Genomic DNA, 20,957 nt, shown 5'->3' on the forward strand with positions numbered 1-20,957 from the left:
CGGCTGGCAGCAGGATCGCAGCGCCCCGGGTCAGAGGACGTGACCGGAGCGCTGCAGCGGAGGGAGTGAAGCGAGCGCTCCGGGGAGGAGCGGGGACCCGGAGCGCTCGGCGTAACAGTACCCCCCCCCTTGGGTCTCCCCCTCTTCTTGGAGCCTGAGAACCTGAGGAGCAGACTTTTGTCAAGGATGTTGTCCTCAGGTTCCCAGGATCTCTCTTCAGGACCACAACCCTCCCAGTCTACTAAAAAAAAATTTTTCCCTCTGACCTTTTTGGCAGCCAAAATTTCCTTGACCGAGAAGACGTCCGAGGAGCCGGAAACAGGAGTGGGAGGAACAGATTTGGGAGAAAAACGGTTGAGGATGAGTGGTTTGAGAAGAGAGACGTGAAAGGCATTAGGGATACGAAGAGAAGGAGGAAGAAGAAGTTTATAAGAGACAGGATTAATTTGACACAAAATTTTGAAAGGACCAAGATAGCGTGGTCCCAACTTGTAGCTAGGGACACGGAAGCGGACATATTTAGCGGAGAGCCATACCTTGTCTCCAGGGGAAAAAACGGGGGGAGCTCTTCTTTTCTTATCCGCGAACCTCTTCATGCGTGAAGAAGCCTGTAAGAGAGAATTTTGGGTCTCTCTCCATATAATGGAAAGGTCACGAGAAATTTCATCCACAGCGGGCAGACCAGAGGGCAAGGGGGTAGGGAGGGGGGGAAGAGGGTGACGGCCGTACACCACGAAAAATGGGGATTTGGAGGAAGATTCAGAGACCCTGAAGTTATACGAGAATTCGGCCCATGGAAGGAGATCTGCCCAGTCATCCTGGCGGGAGGAAACAAAATGTCGCAAATAATCACCCAGGATCTGGTTAATTCTTTCTACTTGTCCATTGGACTGGGGATGATATGCAGAGGAAAAATTTAATTTAATCTTGAGTTGTTTACAGAGAGCCCTCCAGAATTTAGACACGAATTGGACCCCTCTATCCGAGACAATCTGCGTAGGCAACCCGTGAAGACGAAAAATGTGTACAAAAAATTGTTTAGCCAACTGAGGCGCAGAAGGAAGACCAGGAAGAGGGATGAAATGTGCCATTTTGGAGAATCGATCAACGACCACCCAAATAACGGTGTTGCCACGGGAAGGGGGTAAATCAGTAATAAAATCCATACCAATCAGAGACCAAGGCTGTTCGGGGACAGGCAGAGGATGAAGAAAACCAGCGGGCTTCTGGCGAGGAGTCTTATCCCGGGCACAGATAGTGCAGGCTCGCACAAAGTCCCCAACATCCGTCTCCAGAGTCGGCCACCAATAGAAGCGGGAGATGAGTTGCACAGATTTCTTGATGCCCGCATGACCTGCGAGATGGGAGGAGTGACCCCATTTGAGGATTCCGAGGCGTTGGCGTGGAGAAACAAAGGTCTTTCCTGGAGGAGTCTGCCTGATGGAGGCAGGAGAAGTGGAGATCAGGCAGTCAGGTGGAATGATGTGTTGCGGAGGGAGATCAACTTCTGAGGCATCCGAGGAACGAGAGAGAGCATCGGCCCTAATGTTCTTATCGGCAGGACGAAAGTGAATCTCAAAATTAAATCGGGCAAAGAACAGAGACCACCGGGCCTGGCGAGGATTAAGCCGTTGGGCCGACTGGAGGTAGGAGAGGTTCTTGTGGTCGGTGTAGATAATAACAGGAAATCTTGATCCCTCCAGCAGATGCCTCCATTCCTCAAGTGCTAATTTAATGGCTAGAAGCTCTCGATCCCCGATGGAGTAGTTCCTCTCCGCTGGAGAGAAGGTCCTAGAGAAAAAACCACAAGTGACAGCATGCCCGGAAGAATTTTTTTGTAGAAGAACAGCTCCAGCTCCTACTGAGGAGGCATCAACCTCCAATAGGAAGGGTTTGGAAGGGTCAGGTCTGGAGAGCACGGGAGCCGAAGAAAAGGCAGACTTGAGTCGTTTAAAGGAGTCTTCTGCTTGAGGAGGCCAGGACTTGGGATCAGCATTTTTTTTGGTTAAAGCCACGATAGGAGCCACAATGGTAGAAAAATGTGGAATAAATTGCCTGTAATAATTGGCGAACCCCAAAAAGCGTTGGATAGCACGGAGTCCGGAGGGGCGTGGCCAATTTAAGACGGCAGAGAGTTTGTCTGGATCCATCTGTAGTCCCTGGCCAGAGACCAAATATCCTAGAAAAGGAAGAGATTGGCATTCAAACAGACATTTCTCAATTTTGGCATAGAGTTGGTTGTCACGAAGTCTCTGAAGAACCATACGGACATGCTGGCGGTGTTCTTCTAGATTGGCAGAAAAAATTAGGATATCGTCCAGATATACCACAACACAGGAGTATAACAGATCACGAAAAATTTCATTGACAAAGTCTTGGAAGACGGCAGGGGCATTGCACAGTCCAAAGGGCATGACCAGATACTCAAAGTGTCCATCTCTGGTGTTAAATGCCGTTTTCCACTCGTCCCCCTCTCTGATGCGGATGAGGTTATAGGCGCCTCTTAAGTCCAATTTAGTGAAGATGTGGGCACCTTGGAGGCGATCAAAGAGTTCAGAGATGAGGGGTAAGGGGTAGCGGTTCTTAACCGTGATTTTATTAAGACCGCGGTAGTCAATGCAAGGACGTAGGGAGCCATCTTTTTTGGACACAAAGAAAAATCCGGCTCCGGCAGGAGAGGAGGATTTACGGATAAAGCCCTTTTTTAGATTCTCCTGGACGTATTCGGACATGGCAAGAGTCTCTGGGGCAGAGAGAGGATAAATTCTGCCCCGGGGTGGAGTAGTACCCGGGAGGAGGTCGATAGGGCAATCATAAGGCCTGTGAGGAGGTAGAGTCTCAGCTTGTTTTTTGCAGAAAACATCCGCGAAGTCCATATAGGCCTTAGGGAGACCGGTTACTGGAGGAACCACAGAGTTACGGCAAGGGTTACTGGGAACCGGTTTTAGACAGTTCTTGGAACAAGAGGACCCCCAACTCTTGATCTCCCCAGTGGACCAATCCAGGGTTGGGGAATGAAGTTGAAGCCAGGGAAGTCCAAGGAGAATCTCCGAGGTGCAATTGGGAAGGACCAAAAGTTCAATCCTCTCATGATGAGATCCGATGCTCATAAGAAGGGGCTCCGTGCGGAAACGTATGGTACAGTCCAATCTTTCATTATTTACACAATTGATGTAGAGGGGTCTGGCGAGACTGGTCACTGGGATGTTGAACCTGTTGACGAGAGAGGCCAAAATAAAATTTCCTGCAGATCCAGAGTCCAAGAAGGCCACTGTAGAGAAGGAGAAGGCAGAGGCAGACATCCGCACAGGCACAGTAAGACGTGGAGAAGCAGAGTAGACATCAAGGACTGTCTCACCCTTGTGCGGAGTCAGCGTACGTCTTTCCAGGCGGGGAGGACGGATAGGACAATCCCTCAGGAAGTGTTCGGTACTAGCACAGTACAGGCAGAGGTTCTCCATACGGCGTCGTGTCCTCTCTTGAGGTGTCAGGCGAGACCGGTCGACCTGCATAGCCTCCACGGCGGGAGGCACAGGAACAGATTGCAGGGGACCAGAGGAGAGAGGAGCCGAGGAGACGAAACGCCTCGTGCGAACAGAGTCCATATCTTGGCGGAGTTCCTGACGCCTTTCAGAAAAACGCATGTCAATGCGAGTGGCTAGGTGAATAAGTTCATGTAGATTAGCAGGAATTTCTCGTGCGGCCAGAACATCTTTAATGTTGCTGGATAGGCCTTTTTTGAAGGTCGCGCAGAGGGCCTCATTATTCCAGGACAATTCTGAAGCAAGTGTACGGAATTGTACGGCATACTCGCCAACGGAAGAATTACCCTGGACCAGGTTCAACAGGGCAGTCTCAGCAGAAGAGGCTCGGGCAGGTTCCTCAAAGACACTTCGGATTTCCGAGAAGAAGGAGTGTACAGAGGCAGTGACGGGGTCATTGCGGTCCCAGAGCGGTGTGGCCCATGACAGGGCTTTTCCGGACAGAAGACTGACTACGAAAGCCACCTTAGACCTTTCAGTGGGAAACAGGTCCGACATCATCTCCAGATGCAGGGAACATTGGGAAAGAAAGCCACGGCAAAACTTAGAGTCCCCATCAAATTTATCCGGCAAGGATAAGCGTATCCCAGGAGCGGCCACTCGCTGCGGAGGAGGTGCAGGAGCTGGCGGAGGAGATGACTGCTGAAGCTGTGGTAGCAACTGTTGTAGCATAACGGTCAGTTGAGACAGCTGTTGGCCTTGTTGCGCTATCTGTTGTGACTGCTGGGCGACCACCGTGGTGAGGTCAGCGACAACTGGCAGAGGAACTTCAGCGGGATCCATGGCCGGATCTACTGTCACGATGCCGGCTGGCAGGTAGTGGACCCTCTGTGCCAGAGAGGGATTGGCGTGGACCGTGCTAGTGGACCGGTTCTAAGCCACTACTGGTTTTCACCAGAGCCCGCCGCAAAGCGGGATGGTCTTGCTGCGGCGGTAGTGACCAGGTCGTATCCACTAGCAACGGCTCACCTCTCTGGCTGCTGAAGATAGGCGCGGTACAAGGGAGTAGGCAGAAGCAAGGTCGGACGTAGCAGAAGGTCGGGGCAGGCAGCAAGGATCGTAGTCAGGGGCAACGGCAGAAGGTCTGGAAACACTGGCAAGGAACACACAAGGAACGCTTTCACTGGCACTAAGGCAACAAGATCCGGCAAGGGAGTGCAAGGGAAGTGAGGTAATATAGGGAAGTGCACAGGTGAAAACCCTAATTGGAACCACTGCGCCAATCAGCGGCGCAGTGGCCCTTTAAATCGCAGAGACCCGGCGCGCGCGCGCCCTAGGGAGCGGGGCCGCGCGCGCCGGGACAGAACAGACGGGGAGCGAGTCAGGTAGGGGAGCCGGGGTGCGCATCGCGAGCGGGCGCTACCCGCATCGTGAATCGCATCCCGGCTGGCAGCAGGATCGCAGCGCCCCGGGTCAGAGGACGTGACCGGAGCGCTGCAGCGGAGGGAGTGAAGCGAGCGCTCCGGGGAGGAGCGGGGACCCGGAGCGCTCGGCGTAACAGTCCTTAAGGGGTTAATTTATCATGCATCCATACAGTGTGAACACAGACTGAAATGATCATCCACTAGAAGTTTTACTGTATGTCTCCACTGAAATTTTTTTTTTTTTTTTAAGATTTGCTTGTATTTGGCCATTCTGAATAGACCTAGAATAAAATATCCTGAACCATGGTAGATACTGTGCGCAACCTGGCATCAGTTTAGGATCAGTCTTGGTCTCCTCACATGCATTATGCCATACGCCACAGGGCAAAAAGAACATCTGATTAGCAGATGTAAGGGACAAATAAACATGTAGCTACTTATAAGAGAACACATCTGTATGGCAATGTGCTTAAAGGATTTCAGGAAGAAATTTCACACAAGTGTCTTAAAGTTTTCTCAAGAGGAAAGCGGAGGGGGGCTTAATAGAGATAAAAATAGCAACCGATAAGAGGCAGCAAGGCTAAGTAGCAGGATCTAGGCACTCCTGATGACAATACGAGACAATGAGCTGTCACTCATATATTCTACTCAGATTATATAAACTAAACACATGAACAGACCTAGAACAGATGGCAATATACTTGGGATTATAGATTTCTACTGTCTGTAGCTATACAGTTACAGTCTTCTACACAACTCTCTTTCATGGTGTCTTGTGTAGTCACATTAATGACTGATGGCAGACATATAGACATAGGAACTGTGATATAGAGATATAGGAACAGTGTTGCTGACATACTTGCGCTTAACCCCATTACAACAATTAAAGGGGTACTCCGGCCCTAAGACCTCTAATCCTCTAGCGGCGGGACCCCCGTGATCAGGCATCTTATCCCTTATCCTTTGGATAGGGGATAAGATGTCTTAGGGCGGGTGTACCCCTTCAACTTGAATAAGAACAATGCACAGTACATTGTAATGTTTTTTATTAGTGTAGAAAGGCATGTGTTTGAACATTTTTATTGAAAGGGGTTGTGTCATTAGTCCAATCACTATCCATATGTATTTGTGCAGTTTTTGAGCCAAAGCCAGAAGTGAATTCAAAAGGAATATGACAAATAAAGGAAGGACTTATACTTCTCCTCCCTTATGGATCCACTTCTGACTTTGGCTCAAAAACTGCCAGAAAAAAAACCAAGTGGAAACTTAGCCTCATACTTAAGATAAAGTTTGTATTATAATGTACTGTTTCCATGTTTTGATGATAAACAATCACAGGAAAATAAATTAATTTCTTCACAGGAAATAGTTTTTTTTTCCGAGTAGAGCCAGATACTGTAACAGTGCAGTGTCATTCCACAGGGAGGGAGAGGCTGTTTGTCTAGAATGTTATCTCATCTGTTGCAATTAGTTCATACTTGAGGTAGGCCGAGCCTTTGTCATGTGACTAGCTTTCTTTTGGAATTTAAAGGGTCAAACTAATGATGTTTCCCACATGCTCTCCACAGTTCAGCATAGAGAGCCAGGTTAGGCAGTCAGGATGCTGAACCCAATATACAGGGTGGGCCATTTATATGGATACACCTTCATAAAATGGGAATGGTTGGTGGTGATAACTTCCTGTTTGTGGCACATTAGTATATGTGAGGGGGGAAACTTTTCAAGTGGGTGGTGACCATGGTGGCCATTTTGAATCCAACTTTTGTTTTTTTCAATAGGAAGAGGGTCATGTGACACATCAAACTTATTGGGAATTTAACAAGAAAAACAATGGTGTGCTTGGTTTTATAGTAACTTTATTCTTTCATGAGTTATTTACAAGTTTCTGACCACTTATAAAATGTGTTCAATGTGCTGCCCATTGTGTTGGATTGTCAATGCAACCCTCTTCTCCCACTCTTCACACACTGATAGCAACACCGCAGGAGAAATGCTAGCACAGGCTTCCAGTATCCGTAGTTTCAGGTGCTGCACATCTCGTATCTTCACAGCATAGACAATTGCCTTCAGATGACCCCAAAGATAAAAGTCTAAGGGGGTCAGATCGGGAGACCTTGGGGGCCATTCAACTGGCCCACGACGACCAATCCACTTTCCAGGAAACTGTTCATCTACGAATGCTCGGACCTGACACCCATAATTTGGTGGTGCACCATCTTGCTGGAAAAGCTCAGGGAACGTGTCAGCTTCAGTGCATAAAGAGGGAAACACATCATCATGTAGCAATTTCGCATATTCAGTGGCCTTGAGGTTTCCATTGATGAAGAATGGCCCCACTATCTTTGTACCCCATATACCACACCATACCATCAATTTTTGTGTTCCAACAGTCTTGGAGGGATCTATCCAATGTGGGTTAGTGTCAGACCAATAGCGGTGGTTTTGTTTAACTTCACCATTCACATAAGTTTGCCTCATCCCTGAACAAAATCTTCTGCGTAAACTGAGGGTCCTGTTCCAATTTTTGTTTTGCCCATTCTGCAAATTCAGTGGGCCGATCTGGGTAATCCCCGTTGAGATGCTGCAGTAGCTGGAGCTGTGGGCTCTTGCTGAAGGAAGCTAGGACAGCCACTGATGTTTCTTCATCAGTGACAGATTTCATGCATCCACATTTTGGCAAATCCAACACTGAACCAGTTTCACGAAACTTAGCAAGCAGTTTGCTAACTGTAGCATGGGAGATGGGTGGTCTCGTAGGGTGTCTTGCATTGAAATCTGCTGCAATGACCCGGTTACTGTGTTCACCAGACATCAACACAATTTCTATCCGCTCCTCACGAGTTAACCTCGACGACATGTCAATGGCTGTAAAAGAGAAACTTGTAAATAACTCATGAAATAATAAAGTTACGTTAAAACCAAGCACACCGTGTTTTTCTTGTGAAATTCCCAATAAGTTTGATGTCACGTGACCCTCTTCCTATTGAAAAAACTAAAGTTGGATTCAAAATGGCCACCATAATCACCACCCATCTTGAAAAGTTTTTCCCCTCACATATACTAATGTGCCACAAACAGGAAGTTAATATCACCAACCATTCCCATTTTATTAAGGTGTATCCATATAAATGGCCCACCCTGTACAACGTCCAGCAAGTTCCTTCCACAAGCCCAATTAAATAAAATAGGGATTGTGCACGGAACTCACTGGGCATTGTACTTTTGCCATGCAACCCACCTACCCGGGCTGAGATGCATTCCTCCATGATAAACTGTGGAGAGCATGTGGGTCAGCATCATTGGAGTGCCCCTTTAAACTTGAATTTCCATGCACACAAATCATTGTAGGGTTAAAGAACTCAGTTTAAATCAGGGAGATATATATGTGTGTACCCTAACATTGGTTTATAATATAGATTTAAAATGAAAAATTAGAAAAAAACATCCAAATATAAAAAATGATTTCAAAATAATGTTTAGGGTGCATTCACATACACAGGATCTGCTGCAGATTTGAAGTTGCAAAATCCCCAATTTTGGATTTAAGGTTGTAAGATTTGCAACTGTGGATCCGGAGTGCATGAATACACCCTAAGAGCATGGTCACACATGCTGTATTTTTTTGCAGATGATTTTGTTACACATTGACTTTCATGGGTAGAAAAATAAGCAGTAGCAAAATAAGGCATAAAAAACTTGAGTTCAACAATAGGTAATTTTCTGTTGACACATTCTGTTTAACGGAGTTAGCCAAAATTAGAAAAACAGAGCTGATTTCTTCACAACAAAAAAAACAAACACACAAAAAAAAAAAAAAAAAAAAACAGCACAATGCCTGTCCTCTAGTCAGGGGCGGATCCAGAGTCGAGTCTCGGGAGGGGCACTATTAGAGTATTTTGTGTTGGCGGACAGAAAATAAGATGTTGCTTACGGAACTTACAATATTATTAAATGTATCATACAGTCCTAACCTTGTTTAAGACTCTTAGGCCTTGCTCACATGTTAGAATAATAATCAAATATACCAATTGCCACAGAATGGGAAAGGGCTAAAGAAGTTTTTACCATTTAAAACTACAGCTCCCAGTATGACCTAAGAAGGGGTAAGGGGATGCTGGGAGTTGTTGTTTCACCCATCATAACTGCAGAACTTACAAGTGACTCCAGCTCTGATGGAAAATAGTGAGGAGAATACACAATGATATCAGTGACTACAGGTGACGTCTTCTCTATAGTGAGGAGAATACACAATGATATCAGTGACTACAGGTGACGTCTTCTCTATAGTGAGGAGAATACACAATGATATCAGTGACTATAGGTGACATCTTCTCTATAGTGAGGAGAATACACAATGATATCAGTGACTACAGGTGACGTCTTCTCTATAGTGAGGAGAATACACAATGATATCAGTGACAGGTGACGTCTTCTCTATAGTCTTTCCTTATCTAATTCAGCTGATACATACCACCGGGACTTGTTCCAGCTAAATCTTCTCTCTGCAGAACTTGATGCCCAGATGGCTCCTCACTATGTCAGCGGATTCAGATTCTCTATATGAAAACAATAATTATTATAAACCTGCCAGGCACTGTATTCTTCGAATATAATACTGGCCCACACCTTCTGAATATAATTCTGACACACTGTACCCTCTGAATATAATACCGCCACACACCGTACCCTCTGAATATAATACTACCACACACTGCGCCCTCTATATTACTACCTCACATATAATGCGCCCCTCACATATAATGCCCCCTGTGCTGTGCCCCTCACATATAATGCCCCCTGTCCTGTCCCCTCAGGGGGCATTATATGTGAGGGGCACAGCACAAATTGTCAGTTTTTCCCATAGCGCAAAAATCAAGCTATGAGGTGGAAAGAACAGGATTGGTGGAGCAACAAATCTGGAGATAGGTTAAAAACACAAAAAACATTCCTGCTGCACTTAAAATTCCCAAGAGCACAATGGTCTCCATAATTCTAATATGGAAGATGTTTGGAACAACCAGAACTATTCCTAGAGCTGGCTGCCCCTCCAAACTAAGTAATAGGGGGACCCAACAGTCACACTGGCTGAATTACAAAGATCCTGGAGGAGATGGGTCCAGCCAATCCCAGCTCTCTGTGGGAAATATGAACAGGTGTATATATATACGTCAGTGCAGGGGACCATAGAAGAGCGGCCGTCCGCATCTATAAATTATACAGGAGGATCACAGCGTGTGTCAGGAGTGACATTTGCTGTAATCTTTCCTTAACTGCAGGTACTACAGCTCCCAACATGGAGAAGAGCGTGCTACATGATGGGAGTAGTAGTACCTGCTGTTAAGGAAAGATGACAGCGGGTATCACGCCTGACATCCGCTGTGATCGTCCTGTCTATTGCAGAGATGCGGAGCGGCTCTATACAGCGCTCACATCTCTGCACTATGCTCCGGCCAGTGATGTGAATAGAACATCACTCATTCATATTTCCCTCTGAGAGCGGTGATTGGCTGCAACCATGCGGCCAATCCCCACTCTGGGCGGAAAATCGGAATGAGTGATGTTCTATTCACATCAATGGCCTTAGTATAGTGCAGAGATGTGAGCGCTGTATAGAGCAGCTCTGCATCTCTGCTATATTATGGACGATCGCATTGGGCAATATGTCTATTAGTACAGGTACTACTACTCCCATCATGGAACAGTGTGTTCCATGCTAGGAGTAGTACTACCTAAAACATGTCAAAAAAGAGAGAGAAAAAAAGTGAAACACACACTATTAAAAATTAATAAAAATTTTGTTATAAAAATATAAAGTTAGTTAAATACATTTTTTTTCCATCACTACTGCATCCTTTTTTTTTTTTTTTGGTACCCAACAAATTTTGGCTACCAAAAAAAAAAAAAAATGCCAAAGGGGCCAAAAATGCAATTTCCACACAAATGAAAAAACGCCAGAAAAAATGCCAGATGTAGGAAATTGCAGTGGCGTTTTTTCAGGCATTTTTTTCTTGTGTTTTTTTTCGAACAAAAAAACGCAGGACAGAAAAACAAGTAGAAACTTAGCCTAAAGGTCTCTCAGACTGAGACACAAGATTCCCTGGTCTGATAAAACCAAGACTGAAGTTTTTGGCCTTATTCTAACCATCATGTCTGGAGGGAACAATGCAGTGCTCATCACCTGCCCAATACTATTCCTACAGAGAAGAAAGGTGGTAGCAGCATCATGCTGTGGGGGTGTTTTTCAGCAGCTCGGACAGGGAAATTGATGAGGGTTGATGGAAAGCTTAATGGAGCAAAGTACACAGATATTCTTAACCCCTTAACGACCACGGAAGTAAATGTACATCCTGGTTTGGCGGTTCTTCGCACACCAGGACATACATTTACGTCCTGTGTATGACTGCGAGCATCAGAGCTGTGCTCTTTTTTGCTCTTTGCTGCTATGGCGATCGTGTGGATGTCCGCCATTAACCCCTCAGATGCCATGATCAGTACAGATCACGGCATCTGCGGCAATGCGCAGAACAGCGCTCCGCCGTGAGTGAAGCAGATGTGTGAGGACGGCGCCCCGTGTATTACCACAGCGACCTGTATATAGGCCTTCACCTGATTGACCACTAAGACGGATCCTGCGAGCGCCAGAGAAGTGTCAACCTTTGATCTGTGATCTCTGCTCTGAGCACAGAACTTGCATCTTGACTGGACCGCCTCGACTATTTGAGAAACGGAAAGACACAGGCTGCTGCGGATCATCATCATTTTATACAAAGCCTACTATGGTGTCACGCTCGCAACGCGACACCACAAGGTGAGCAGTATAACTCCCACTTTTCTTTACACTTATCCCCATGAGGTAACGGCACAGGGTGCGCTGGTTTCTGTCCCCTTTTTGTTTTTCTCGAATTAAATGCGCACGTTAAAATAGATAATCAGATCGCCCGCAGCGCTGCCGCGGCGATCCGATCATCTGTAATGGCGGATGGAGGTCCCCTCACCTGCCTCCGTCCGTCTCCCGGGTCTCCTGCTCTGATCCGAGATCGAGCAGGCCAGAGCAGGAGATAGCACTGATCAGTATTATCAGCTATGTCCTATACATAGCACTGAACAGTATTAGCAATCAAATGATTGCTATAGATAGTCCCCTATGGAGACATAAAAAGTGTAAAAAAATAAAGTTGAAAAATGTAAAAATAAAAAGTAAAAAAAAGTAAAAAATCCCCTCCCCCCAATAAAAATGAAAATTGTCAGTTTTTCCCATTTTACCCCCAAAAAGCGTAATTTTTTTAAATAAATATATTTGGTATCACCACGTGCATAAATGTCCGATCTATCAAAATATAATGTTAATGATCCGTAGGGTGAACGGCATTAACGTAAAAAAAATTAAAAGTCCAAAAATGCAGTTTTTTTGTCACAGTTTATTCCAAAAAAAAAAATTATCTAAAAGTTTTATATATGCAAATGTGGCATCAATAAAAAGTACAGATGATGGCGCAAAAAATTAGCCCTCATACCGCCCTATATACGGAAAAATGAAAAAGTTATAGGTGGATCGCCAGTCGCAGACGGACGTATCATGCCTATGGCATTTTGACATGGGGTAACTACACATGGATAATGGCTGGACATCTTTAGTACTGTACTGTGGTTATGTGGACATCATAGAGGTTTCGTTACCTAGGTGGCATTATTATCTGAACTCTTTATCTAATAAACTGGAGGGTCAAACAAGATCTTGGTGATTGGACAATTTCGGTCTGGAGTTATCTGTAGTAAGGAAGCAACTATTTTCAGGTCTTTAATCCAGGGGGCCATTTACTAAGCCTATTTTCCCTTTTTCTATGGAGGAGCCCTTATCGTAGGGTCCTCACTTTATCAGTGACTTTATCAGTGATCTCGTTCTCGGCTACTTAGAGGTTGCTACATCAGTCGGAGGATATTCAAATGAAGCCACAAATAAGCCTTGCCATTTCCTATCTGCATTCACGTGCTTTGTATTGCATATGTGTCTGCTTTGATGTATTATAATATATGTATAGTTCTAATTGTCCTTTCATCTATTGTACATTAAGCTATGCCTTTGTCCATGTGTTGCACGCTATCTATACATATTGTTCCTCCATATCTCGGTGCTTATTAGGTATATATATGTATACTGTTGTTGTCATCCCCTGATGAACCGTTGTATATCATAAGATACACGGGGAAACGCGTTGGGATATACGGTTGTTCATCATAGGAGAGCTTTTTCTTTCTTATGTATTGATACTAATTATTTGTATTATTGTTATTGGGTTTTTTACGAGGATCAAATAAAATTGTGAATTTTTAGCTACATGGTTTAATGTTATTCTGGTGGTCAAAATAGGGCAATTTTAGATTACTGATTTTGTACAAAAAGTTTTAGATTTGGGTATCATTTTAATCGTACAAAAATTGTGTAGCTCACTCAGACAGGGCTGACTCGAGGTTAACTGGGTAGGTCTATACCCCACAGACCTAAAAGTATATATAGAAAAAGGATGTATAACAACAAGTGTATACAAGAACCAGTCCTCTAGAGCCAGTAGAAATAAGAAATGAGAAAATAGGAAAGAAAAATAGAAAAGAGATGAAAATGGATGAAATGAAAAATTAAAAAATTCTAAAAATGATAAAAATAATACTGTAGTGAATTAAAAGATGGAAATTAGATATATATTCCTTAATAGTCCCAAATCAAAGTTAGAAACATAAAAAAGATATAACACATTTATTCATAATGTAATATACATCAGTGCAGGGCCCTTGCACGAGATGTATTACAACTGTTAAAAAACATATACTAATAAAAAATATATAAAATGATGATATGCAAAATATATATATATTATTTTGCATATAATTTTGCATATCATCATTTTATATATTTTTTATTAGTATATGTTTTTTAACAGTTGTAATATATCTCGTATTTGATTCGGGACTATTAAGGAATATATATCTAATTTCCATCTTTTAATTCACTACAGTATTATTTTTATCATTTTTAGAAGTTTTTAATTTTTCATTTCATCCATTTTCATCTCTTTTCTATTTTTCTTTCCTATTTTCTCATTTCTTATTTCTACTGGCTCTAGAGGACTGGTTCTTGTATACACTTGTTGTTATACATCCTTTTTCTATCATTTTAATCGTATTGACCCACAGAATAAAGAACACATGCCATTTTTACCATAAAGTGTACAGTGTGAAAAGGAAACCCTCCAAAATGTGCAAAATTGTGGTTTTTATTTAAATTTCCTCGCTAAAAAAGATATTATTTTGGGTTCACCACACATTTTATGGTATAATGAGAGGTTTCATTACAAAGTACAATTGGTCATGCAAAAAACAAGCCCTTATATGGGTCTGTACATGGAAATATAAAAGAGTTATGGATTTTAGAAGGCGAGGAGGAAAAAACGAAAACGCTAAAATAAAATTGGCCTGGTCCTTAAAGGGGTTATTCAGGAAAAAAAACATGTTTTTATATTTCAACTGGCTCCAGAAAGTTAAACAGATTTGTGAATTACTTCTATTAATTTTTTTTTATCCTTTCAGTACTTATGAGCTTCTGAAGTTAAGGTTGTTCTTTTCTGTCTAAGTGCTCTCTGATGACACGTGTCTCGGGAACCGCCCAGTTTAGAAGCAAATCCCCATAGCAAACCTCTTCTAAACTGGGCGGTTCTCGAGACACATGTCATCAGAGAGCACTTGGACAGAAAAGAACAACCTTTTCTTCAGAAGCTCATAAATACTGAAAGGATTAAGATTTTTTAATAGAAGTAATTTACAAATCTGTTTAACTTTCTGGAGCCAGTTGATATATAAAAAAAAGTTTTTTTCCTGGAATACCCCTTCCCGACCTATGACATACCTGTACGTCATGGGTGGCAAGGTGTTCCCGACCCATGACATACAGGTACGTCATGAACATTTTTGCCGCTACTCGCGGCATCCCGCAGCGCCCGTTAAGTTGGTGGCTATCACTGATAGCCAGCCATCTTACCATGCGACCACGGGGGGTTTCGTCGTCCCCCCCCCCCCCCCAGCGATCGCTGCTATCAGCTGGTCAAATCTGACTAGCTGATAGCAGCGTTTCGCTATGAAAATACTTAGCAGCGCGGTGTGTGAGTTCCGATCACGGGGATCGGGACACACACCGCTCTGCTAAGTGTCCCTGACCCGTCCCCCGGCGTCACTTACCCGGCCATGCGATGTCCCGAGCGGTCCCGGCGGTCCCGGCGTCCTCCAGGCGGTCCCGGCGGCACTGCGTCCCTGCGGTGAGTTTCCGGCAGCAGTGCGGCATCTTCATTGGCAGCAGTGAGATCGCCGTAAAGCGATCTCACTGCTACCTCTGGGAGTTTCAAAACTGCAACTCCCAGCATGCCCAGACAGCCTTTGGCTTTCTGGGCATGCTGGGAGTTGTAGTTTTGCAACATCTGGAGGTCCACAGTTTGGAGACCACTGTATAATGGTCTCCAATCTGTGCTTTTCCAGATGTTGCAAAACTACAACTCCCAGCATGCTCAGTCTGTCCAGGCATGCTGGGAGTTGTAGTTCTCTAACATCTGGAAGAGCACAGATTGGAGACCATTATACAGTGGTCTCCAAACTGTGGACCTCCAGATGTTGCAAAACTACAACTCCCAGCATGCCCAGACTGCCCAAGCATGCTGGAAGTTGTAGTTCGGAACATCTGATCCTTCAGATATTGCCGAACTACAACTTCCAGCATGCCTGGGCATGCTGGGAGTTGTAGTTTTGCAACAACTGGAGGCACGCTAGTTGGGAAACATTGTCCGTTTCCTACCTCAGTGCCTCCAGCTGTTGCAATTGTTGCAAAACTATAACTCCCAGCATGCACTGACAGACCATGCATGCTGGGAGTTGTAGTTTTGCAACAGCTGGAGGCACACTGGTTTGGAAACACTAAGTTTGTTTGCAAAACACTTGAAAGTTTATTACTTAACTTAGTGTTTCCAAACCAGTGTGCCTCCAGCTGTTGCAAAACTACAACTCCCAGCATGCACGGACAGCCAAAGGGCATGCTCGGAGTTTGCAACAGCTGGATGTTTGCCCCCCTCCCCCCAATGTGAATGTACAGGGTACACTCACATGGGCGGAGGTTCACAGTGAGTGCTGCAAGTTTGAGATGGCGCAAATTTTGCGCTGCAGCTCAAACTCCCAGCGGCAAACTTGCTGTGAACTTCTGCCCATGTGACTGTAACCTAAAAACACTACACTACACTAACACTAACCTAAAATAAAAAGTAAAAAACATTACATATACACATACCCCTACACAGCCCCCCCTCCCCCCCAAAAAATGAAAAACGTCTGGTACGCTACTGTTTCCAAAATGGAGCCTCCAGCTGTTGCAAAATAATAACTCCCAGTATTGCCGGACAGCCATTGACTGTCCAGGCATGCTGGGAGTTTTGCAACAGCTGGAGGCACCCTGTTTGGGAATCATTGGCGTAGAATACCCCTATGTCCACCCCTATGCAAATCCCTAATTCAGGCCTCAAATGCGCATGGCGCTCTCTCACTTTGGAGCCCTGTCGTATTTCAGGGCAACAGTTTTGGGACACATATGGGGTATCGCCGTACTCGGAAGAAATTGCCCTATACTTTTAATTTTCACAAGAGGTAAAAGGGAAAAAAGACCCTCTAAATTTGTAATGCAATTTCTCCCGAGTATGGAGATACCCCATATGTGGGCGCAAAGTGCTCTGGGGGCGCACAACAAGGCCCAGAAGGGAGAGTGCACCATGTACATTTGAGGTGATTTGCACAGGGGTGGCTGATTGTTACAGCAGTTCTGACAAACACAAAACAATAAATATCCATATATGACCCCATTTTGGAAACTACACCCCTCACGGAATGTAATAAGGGGTGCAGTGAGCATTTACACCCCACTGGTGTATGACAGATTTTTGGAACAGTGGTCTGTGAAAATGAAAAATAAAATTTTTCATTTGCACAGTCCACCGTTTCAAATATCTGTCAAACGCCAGTGGGGTGTAAATGCTCACTGCACCCCTTATTAAATTCCATGAGGGGTGTAGTTTCCAAAATGGGGTCACATGTGGGGGGGTCCACTATTCTAGCACCATAGGGGCTTCCTAAATGGGACATGCCCCCCAAAAACCCTTTCAGAAAAACTCACTCTCCAAAATCCCATTGTCGCTCCTTCCCTTCTGAGCCCTCTACTGCGCCCGCCGAACACTTTACATAGACATATGAGGTATTTCCTTACTCGAGAGAAATTGGGTTACAAATTTTAGGGTAATTTCTCTCCTTTTACCCCTTGTAAAAATTCAAAAATTGGGTCTACAAGAAAATGCGAGTGTTAAAAATGAAGATATAGAATTTTCTCCTTCACTTTGCTGCTATTCCTGTGAAACACCTAAAGGGTTAAAACACTTACTGAATGTCATTTTGAATACTTTGGGGGGTGCAATTTATATAATGGGGTCATTTATGGGGTATTTCTAATATGAAGACCCTTAAAATCCACTTCCAACCTGAACTGGGCCCTGAAAAATTACGATTTTGAAAATTTGGAAAATTGCTGCGGAACTTTGAAGCCCTCTGGTGTCTTCCAAAAGTAAAAACTTGTCAATTTTTTTTATGCAAACATAAAGTAGACATATTGTATATGTGAATCAATATGTAATTTATTTGGAATATCCATTTTCCTTTCAAGCAGAGACTTTCAAAGTTAGAAAAATGCTAAATTTTCAAAATTTTCATAAAATTTTTTGATTTTTTACCAAGAAAGGATGCAAATATCAGTGAAATTTTACCAATAACATAAAGTAGAATATGTCACGAAAAAACAATCTCGGAATCAGAATGATAAGTAAAAGCATTCCAGAGTTATTAATGTTTAAAGTGACAGTGGTCAAAAAATGCCCAGGTCCTGAAGGTGAAAATGGGCTGGGTCATGAAGGGGTTAAGGTGATAATGGGCTTGGTCCTTAACCCCTTAAGGACACAGGGCGTATCCATACGCCCCCGTTTGCAAGTCCTTAAGGACCGAGGGCGTATGGATACGCCCTGCGCATTTCCGGCCCCAGCCACTAGCTGGAGCAGAGTCGGTGCCGGATGCCTGCTGAAATCGTTCAGCAGGCATCCCGGCATATCGCCCAGGGGGGTCATTATGTCCCCCCATGTCGGCGATTGCCGCAGATCGCTGGACAATTCAGTCCAGCGATCTGCGGAGGATTCCGGGTCAATCGGGTCTCCAGTGACCCGGTGACCCGAAATTACTGGCTGATCAGGGCCGTCAGAGACGGCCCCGAACAGCCATTCCCGGCCGACCAATCAGGGCGCCTGCTGCGGGTGTCACTCTCGCAACCCGCTCCGCCCCTTTTCCGGAGGACGTGAGCGGGTGCGGGCAGAAGACCCCGGGTGCTGGGGACCCCGATCCCCGGCGTCCCTTTTGGGATCGGGGCCCCAGAAGTGGCGGCGGTGTGGAGCAGCAGCAGGAGGTGAGTGACAGCCTCCTGCTGTTGCTTAGCAACAGCTCCCAGCATGCAAAAAGGGCATGCTGGGAGCTATAGTTATGCAACAGCAGGAGGCAGACCACCACAACTCCCAGCATTCCCTTATGGGCATGCTGGGACTTGTAGTTTTGCAACAGCTGGAGGCACATTTTTCTATGGAAAAGTGTACCTTCAGCTGTTGTATAACTACAACTCCCAGCTTGCACAATCAGCTAAAGTGCATGCTGGGAGTTGTAGTGGTGCATCTGGTGGTTGCATAACTACAACTCCCAGCATGCCCGTTGGCTGTTGGTGACTGCTGAGAGTTGTAGTTTTGCAACAGCTGAAGGCACACTGAGTTAAGTAGCAAACCAGTGTGTCTCCAGCTGTTGCATTACTACAATCCCCAGCATCCCCAGCCAAAGTAGTATGCCTCCGGCTGTTGCATAACTACAAGACCCAGCATGCCCTTCCGCTGTCTGTACATGCTGAGGGTTGTAGCTTTTGCAACAGCTGAAGGCACACTGGTTGCAAAACACTGAGTTTGCTACCAAACTCAGTGTTTCACAACCAGTGTGCCTCCAGCTGTTGCAAAACTACAACTCCCAGCATGCACTGATAGACCGTATATTCTGGGAGTTGTAGTTTTGCAACAGCTGGATGTTCCCCCCAATGTGAACGTACAGGGTACACTCACATGGGCGGAGGATTACAGTAAGTATCCGGCTGCAAGTTTGAGCTGCGGCAAATTTTCTGCCGCAGCTCAAACTGCCAGCGAGAAACTACTGTGAACCCCCGCCCGTGTGACTGTACCCTAAAAACACTACACTAACAGAAAATAAAATAAAAAGTAAAAAACACTACATATACACATACCCCTACACAGCCCCCCTCTCCAATAAAAATTAAAAACGTCTGGTACGCCACTGTTTCCAAAACGGAGCCTCCAGCTGTGGCAAAACAACTACTCCCAGTATTGCCAGATAGCCACTGACTGCCTAGGCATGCTGGGAGTTATACAACAGCTGGAGGCTCCCTGTTTGGGAATCACTGGTGTAGAATACCCCTATGTCCACCCCTATGCAAGTCCCTAATTCAGACCTCAAATGCGCATGGCGCTCTCACTTTGGAGCCCTGTCGTATTTCAAGGCAACAGTTAAGGGTCACATATGGGGTATCGCCGTACTCGGGAGAAATTGTGTTACAAATTTTGGGGGGTATTTCCTGCTTTTACCCTTTTTAAAAATGTTCAATTTTTGGGAAAACAAGCATTTTAAGTTAAAAATTTTTTTTTTTTTTTTACATATGCAAAAGTCGTGAAACACCTGTGGCATATAAAGGTTCACTTAACCCCTTGTTACATTCCCCGAGGGGTCTAGTTTCCAAAATTGTATGCCATGTGTTTTTTTTTTTGCTTTTCTGGCACCATAGGGGCTTCCTAAATGCGGCATGCCCCCAGAGCAAAATTTGCTTTCAAAAAGCCAAATGTGACTCCTTCTCTTCTGAGACCTGTAGTGCGCCAGCAGAGCACTTTTCACCCCCATATGGGGTGTTTTCTGAATCTGGAGAAATTGGGCTTCAAATTTTGGGGGGTATTTACTGCTATTACCCTTTTTAAAAATTTACATATGCAAAAGTCGTGAATCACCTGTGGGGTATTAAGATTCACTTTACACCTTGTTACGTTCCCTGAGGGGTCTAGTTTCCAAAATGATATGCCATGTGTTTTTTTTTTTTTTGCTGTCCTGGCACCATAGGGACTTCCTAAAGGTGACATGCCCCCCAAAAACCATTTGTCGCTCCTTCCCTTCTGAGCCCTCTACTGCGCCCACTGAACAATTAACATAGACATATGAGGTATGTGCTTACTCGAGACAAATTGGGTTACAAATACAAGTAAAAGTTTTCTCCTTTTTACCCCTTGCAAAAATTCAAAAATTGGGTCTACAAGAACATGCGAGGGTAAAAAAATGAAGATTTTGAATTTTCTCCTTCACTTTGCTGCTATTCCTGTGAAACACCTAAAGGGTTAATACACTTACTGAATGTCATTTTGAATACTTTGGGGGGTGTAGTTTTTATAATGGGGTCTTTTATGGGGTATTTCAAATATGAAGACCCTTCAAATCCACTTCAAAACTGAACTGGTCCCTGAAAAATAGTGAGTTTGAAAATTTTGTGAAAAATTTCAAAATTGCTGCTGAACTTTGAAGCCCTCTGGTGTCTTCCAAAAGTAAAAACTCATAAATTTTATGATGCAAACATAAAGAAGACATATTGTATATGTGAACCCCCCAAAAAAATTTTTAGAATATCCATTTTCCTTACAAGCAGAGAGCTTCAAAGTTAGAAAAATGCAAAATTTTCATTTTTTTCATCAAATTTGGGGATTTTTCACCAAGAAAGGATGCAAGTTACCATAAAATGTTACCACTAAGTTAAAGTAGAATATGTCATGAAAAAACAATCTCGGAATCAGAATGATAAATAAAAGCATTCCAGAGTTATTAATGTTTAAAGTGACAGTGGTCAGAA

General features: G+C 44.4%; 1 long non-coding RNA gene across 1 annotated transcript in view; it reads right to left on the reverse strand.

Annotated features, from left to right (window-relative positions):
* The window catches only part of LOC130295835 (uncharacterized), a 59,003-nt gene that overhangs the window by 31,360 nt on the left and 6,686 nt on the right, over nucleotides 1-20,957 (reverse strand). Inside the window, exon 3 of the long non-coding RNA XR_008849020.1 lies at nucleotides 9,378-9,462. This is a non-coding gene — a long non-coding RNA (uncharacterized LOC130295835). The remainder of the gene's footprint in view (nucleotides 1-9,377; nucleotides 9,463-20,957) is intronic.

Source organism: Hyla sarda, chromosome 11 (assembly GCF_029499605.1).
Source record: "Hyla sarda isolate aHylSar1 chromosome 11, aHylSar1.hap1, whole genome shotgun sequence".
In the NCBI taxonomy this organism is placed as follows: Eukaryota; Metazoa; Chordata; class Amphibia; order Anura; family Hylidae; genus Hyla; species Hyla sarda.